The sequence below is a fragment of the Platichthys flesus genome, chromosome 16, assembly GCF_949316205.1.
Source record: "Platichthys flesus chromosome 16, fPlaFle2.1, whole genome shotgun sequence".
NCBI lineage: Eukaryota > Metazoa > Chordata > Actinopteri > Pleuronectiformes > Pleuronectidae > Platichthys > Platichthys flesus.
Window position 1 is genome coordinate 19,867,934 of NC_084960.1, and position 6,410 is coordinate 19,874,343.

Genomic DNA, 6,410 nt, shown 5'->3' on the forward strand with positions numbered 1-6,410 from the left:
TAATCCAACCGGAGGCAGGCAGCGGCAGAGTTCGTAATCCGTTAATCCAGCAGCGAGCAGACACCGACAGAGTTCGTGATAGTTACGGTCCAAGGTCGGTACACGGGCAGGCAGTCGATCACAAGGCAGAGTATCCGGCAGGGAAAAGGCAGAGACGTAACTCGTTAAGCAGGCAGAGATCGGTAACAGGAAGGCTATCAGGAGTAAATGCTGGAATGCTAGGAACATGGAGTAACAAAGACGAACTGGCAACGCAACACAGGAACACACAGACTAAATACACCAGGAGATGAGGACCAGGTGCAAACAATCAGGGAGGAGCTGACAATCACCCATGTGGAACACACACACGAGGGAGGGAGTGAGGAATCTGAAACGAGAGGAGAGATGAGTAAACAATAACAACACAAAACAGAAGAATAAGTTATAAATATCCAGTCAACTTAACTTAATAATTAGGGCTGGACATAACATTTTCTCCATTATTCCTTGTGTTTTGTTGTCTTTGGTGTAATTCTGGAGTTCAACATGTACAGTACGTTATATAACATAAAAATTGCTTCATTCACCTTATTTGCATTCAAATCTGTTATATCCAGGGTGAAAAATGCAATGTTTTTCAATTTTTCTAACAGATCTTTTGTGTTATAGTACCTGTGTAGGTTTACGGGCACTTATTTTGAACTTCTGAGTAAGCCTGTCGTACACAGGACCCGTTCCAAGGTCGCCTGCCAAAAGATAATGCAATTTTAATTTATTTACTGAATAAGCTATTAAATCAAACATGTATCAAAGCACATGCCATAGAAGAGGACTAACCCAGGAGTAAACCAGACCAAAGAGCAGCCTGAGGAAGGAAGTATTTCAGCAATGTTGGCATGAATGTTGGGCTGAAATAGACATTCTGATCCCCATCTTTCTCAAGCTCTGCCCTCTGAATGAATTCCTCAAAATGATGTGGGAATGGTGTTGGTCCCACATCATTCTAGAAAAAATAATAAGAAACTAGGGCTACGTTGTAGCACTGGCGGGCCCGAGCAACCGCACGTTGAAGCCTGTTGCGGTCGGTGGAGAGAGCGATCGATGACTAAGCGCATGTCTCCGCGTTGCATCCATTTTGCGCTCTGCGGCAGTAGGTCTGCCAGTAGGTGGCGCCATCACTATTATTACACACAGACATATAGATCTGTTCAAGTAGCCGCTCTGATATAGCGTGAGCAATTTTGTGTCAATTGGACAATTTTACCACAACGTAATTTTCACACTGATTAGTAGGTGGCGCTATGACCCTGAACTAATATTTATGTGTGGAGCTGTTCAGATCAGTATTGTGATTATAGGTCAGTAGTTTGGAGCCGGTTGGATAATGCAGAGTGGATTAACAAAGTAATTCCTGTTTCCTGGCGAATCAGTAGGTGGCGCTATTACACTGAGGAAATATTGACACACAGAGCTGTTCAGGCTTGTACTATTATCATGTGACAGAAGTGTGGTAGTAATAGGACAATGCACAGTGGACTTATGAAAACATCGCCTCGTCTGGCGAAGGATGATCCTTCGCCCAACATCAATGTTTACATGGTTTGAGGAAATGTCAGAATTCTGACCTTGATCCAATGACTTGACTGAGGTAATTTGAGCTGTATATTGTAAAGCAGCCAGGAGCAGTTCATCAAAATATAAAACATGTCACTTCCTGTAGCCACCAGGGGGCGCTGTGATTTCAAATCATGATTTCTGCACCGATGTTTTCTGGTCGCGACTCTTGTCGTATGTGTGTAGTTTGGACTCGATTGGACAAAATATGTCTGAGATACAGAAGCTTGTGTTTTGATGGCATTTCATCAAACTTTAACGCCACACCACGGTCAGATGGTTTTGCTAAAACTCAATCTTTCAATAACTTTAGATCTCCATTTTGTTGTGATGACGATCGTCTAAATTGTAAGTTGATCTGATGAAAGCTCTCCGAGTAGTACATAAAAACATAACACATACCAAAAACAAGACATTTCCTGTTGCCACCAGGGGGCGCTGTGATTGTAAGTCACAATTTCTGCACCGATGTCTTCTGGTCGCGACTCTTGTCGTATGTGTCTAGTTTGGACTCGATTGTACAAAATATGTCTGAGATACAGAAGCTCGTGTTTTGATGGCGTTTATATCACACTTTGCTGCCACGCCACAGACACACGGTATGACGAAAAGTTGATTTTTTTGATAACTTTCAATCTCCATATTGTTATGATGACAGTCATTTACATTTTAAGCTGATCTGATGAAAGCTGTACGACAAGTACATCACAGAAAAAATTATGGAATATGACTAAAATAAGCACTAAATCCAAAATGGTGGGCTTCCTGTTGCGTTTTTCATATAGCTCCGAGCCAGTTTTTTGTGCATCTGTAGATGATACACAACCGTCTTCAATTTCGTGAGGATCCGTGAATGCTAAATGAGGTGCTTACCCATAAATGTAGGGATGCTCCATTGGTGGCGCTGTTGAGCCATTTTGCCACACCCATTTCCAAATACCCCAGAAAACTTACATTTTCACGACTTTCTAACCAACTGCAAACTTTTACAACTTTTTGAGCATGATAAAGCCCTCAAAAAGCCAATTCACTGTCGGAAGAAATAATAATAACTAGGGCTACGTTGTAGCACTAACGGGCCCGAGCACAGGCAATTTCAAGTCTGTTGCGGTCGGGGAAGAGAGAGCGATCGATGACCAAGCGCACGTCTCTGCCTTGCGTGCGTTTTAAGCTCTGCAGCAAGAATAAACGCGTCACTTCCTGTAGCCAGCAGGTGGCGCTATGATTTTAAGTCATGGTGTCTTTGTAGATGTCATCAGGTCGCGACTCTTGTCTTACATGTCTAGTTTGGAGTCGATGGGACCAAATATGTCTAAGATATAGAAGCTTTTGTTTTCATGGCGTGCATCACAATTTGCCGCCACGCCACGGTCAGACGGTGTGTGAGAAAGTTGTTTCTTTGATAACTTTTTATCTCCATCTTGTTGTGATGACACTCATCTAAATTTTTTGTTGATTTGATGAAAGCTCTCCGAGAAGTACATACAAATAGAACATGTACCAAAAACAAGACATTTCCTGCTGCCACCAGGGGGCGCTCACATTTTTAAGTCAAGATTTCTGTGTTGTTGTCTTCAGGTTGCGACGCTGTCTTGTCTGTGTGTTGCATGAGTTTGTGCACTGCTGCAAGGATTGTCGCTTCAGTTCCTGTAGGCAGCAGGTGGCTCTATGAACTAAAGGTAAGTAACCTTGAAAATAGATGACAAAATCTATTGCTTTATATATCATCATATGCTGACATGCCTCAAGGCTTTAATATAAAATGGTTATAAAACTTACTTTTAACACGTATAATGAACAGATTGAAGCAAGTTAGCTGCAGAGTCGTATGTTTGGTTGTGACTTTATGTGTTATTGTAATAAGTTAATACCAAAATGCTACACATGTAAGTTGCATGTGATAGTAACTATGTTTCACCATTATTCTGTTACAGGTTGGTATATCCACCATTACTATTCCCACGGCGTTTATTTAGGCTGCCAAGGAGTTTTACAGTGAAGACAGTGTAGATATGATTATAATCTGCACACATCAGTGTTGTAAACACTTCTCAAATGAATTATATAATGATGTTTTCACACAGGGAAGTGGAGAGACTTGATGTGGACTGTTATCAATAGCACTGTGGAGTTATTACCTTGAATATTACAGATGAGGTAGAAAGACATTTGATCAATGTTTACAATGTTGTATGTCCTTCAGAAGTTTTAGGAAAAGCGACGTAAAAGATGTGCATGTAACCATGAGGGCACAAACACAGATGTCAGTACATCCAATCTATCTGAAAGTAGTTGTGTTTCATACACAACACAAAACATTCTTTAACAGTGCGGTTGTTTTCTTTATAGATGAGGAACTGCAGCACCTGATGTTCTCAGCAGCAACATGGTGGAGATCTGCAGCTTCATGCTGGTCAACATGTGGACGATGTCATCATCATCAGAAGCTACACAACACTGTGAAATTAGTCTTATATAAAGATGGCCTGCAACTGTTTAGTGGTGGCAATCATTGTTAATTGTCATGGATAACAATTCATTTCTATCTTCATTATGGTTGGTTAAAATAATAAAAACTTATAACAACAATGTGTATCTTTTGCTTTCTGATTTGATACACTTTAGATAAGAACCCAGTGTTTAATATTTCTGCTTTGCCATAAGAGACAAAACATGGTCAATTGGTCATCACAGCTGTGTCCTTCAGGCTCGTCCGTCCCTAATAAAATGAGAGGAAACATAAAAATAATCAGATCATAATCATTTCATCTTAGGAAATAGGTAGTGCACATCATTTTCAAATTATCTATGAACACTGTCTGTTCTAATAAAGTTAGAAGGCTATAATGTATTTATATTTAACAAAATAATTCAGGGAAGTCTGCCTGAGATTAACGATGTAAACACTAGTAGACACGGTTATTTTTCACTGTAACACGTGACAGGACATCAACACCGTGACTCTGAATAAAGAGCCTTAGGATACGTAGTGCTCCTTTGCACAGCTGCTGTTACAATGTGTAGCAAGTGCTAAATCTCCATTAGTATAATAGTAATGAAAATCACCCTTCACATAATTGAACATATATTTTCCATGTGAACCGCTTTAACACAGTTCAATTCCGGAGCAAAATATAACTTATACAGTATTTATTAGAGCTAGAATTAGTAAACAGATCAAACAAATAGCAGTACAACACACCACACGTGCACCAGCATGCAGTCTCACTGTCGCAAAGGAATTGTTCTTAGAGTGTGTGCCGCGCACTGTACTCTGCACAGTCAGTCCACAGTGTCTCTTTTGCTTATCATCACAGTCAGTCAGAAGTGTCCGTTTCACTTACGTAGCAGTTGAGAGATGCTTTGTTGGAGCTAGCAGGAGCTAGCTAATAGCCAGTGCTGATGTTGACAAAGGCAGCGGCAGAGTTCACACAGGAAGAAACACGAGGGGAGAGGGGAAAAGAGCGTGGAGACACTCTAACCTGCTGAGCGAACAACGTCCACAGTAACTCTGACGCCGAACTCTCATCCAGATTCGCCAACAGTTCTCCGGTTCCCCGTGACCCACAGCTCCGCAGCTTGTCACGCTGTAACTTTTTTCAAAGTCCTATGATGCGTTCACTTGCAGCTGTGTTCAATTGAGTTTCGTTTTTCATGTCGAGATGATGACCTCAGCTGCCAAGCAGTTAATCATCATGATGAAAAGTCACAGCAATCTTATGCCTACACTATCAATGTCTTGAGACCCATTTCACACAGTTTGAAATGGTTTCGCAAAGTGGCTGAATAAAAATAACTCCAGGTGTGAGTTGACCAAAACAATGCGGTCTAATGATGCGTTCATGGTAACTCCGTTAAAATGAATGCCGTGTTTTAATGTTATTCATCAAACTTTAAGGGCACGCCACGGTCAGACGGTGTGGCGAAAAGTTGTTTTTTTGATAACTTTACATCTTCATGTTGTCTTGAGGAGACTCATGTAATTTTTAAGTTGACCTGATGAAGGCCCTACGACAAGTAAATCAAAGTGTAAGACGTATAAAAAAAAAACATTTTCTGTTGCCACCAGGGGACGCTGTGATTTTAAGTCACGATTTCTGTACCGATGTCTTCAGGTCGCGAGTCTTGTCTTATGTGTATAGTTTGGACTCGATTGGACAAAATATGTCCAAGATACAGGAGCCCGTGTTTTGATGGCGTTTCATCAAACTTTGAGGCCACACCACGGTCAGACGGTTTTGCTAAAACTTAATCCTTCAATAACTTTAGATCTCCATTTTGTTGTGATGACCATCGTCTAAATTGTAAGTTGATTTGATGAAAGCTGTAGGAGGAGTACTTAAAAGAAAAAATATCGAATATGACCAAAATGGCCACTAAAGTCAAACTGGCGGGCTTCCTGTTGCGTTATTCATAATGCACTATTGGACTTTTTTGTGCATCTAGTCATGATACACAATAGTCTTTGTTTTTTTTGAGGATCGGTGAATGCTAAATGAGGGGCTTTTCCGTAGGTCGCGCTCTTGAGCCATTTTGCCACGCCCTTTTCAAAATACTCCAGAATACGTAAATTTTTGCCGCCTTCGAATTTACTGCAAACTCCTACAACTTTTTGAGCACATTCGGGGAAGAGAGAACGTTCGATGACCAAGCGCTCGTCTCCACATTGCCTGCGTTTGCCCTGTGCGGCAAGGATGATCGCTCCACTTCTTCTGGCCAGCCGCTGGTGCTGAACTAGAGGTAAGTAACCTTCAAACTATCCAACATAACCTATTGCTTTTTCTATCATCATATGCTTACATGCCTCAAGTTTT

The 6,410-nt window shown here is 41.1% G+C and overlaps 1 long non-coding RNA gene across 1 annotated transcript; it reads left to right on the plus strand.

Annotated features, from left to right (window-relative positions):
- The first annotated feature begins 3,121 nt into the window (after positions 1-3,121).
- LOC133970375 (uncharacterized) lies at positions 3,122-4,185 on the plus strand. Its single transcript, XR_009924294.1, has 2 exons — positions 3,122-3,275; positions 3,946-4,185. It is a non-coding gene; the product is annotated as an uncharacterized LOC133970375 (long non-coding RNA).
- The last annotated feature ends 2,225 nt before the right edge of the window (positions 4,186-6,410 follow it).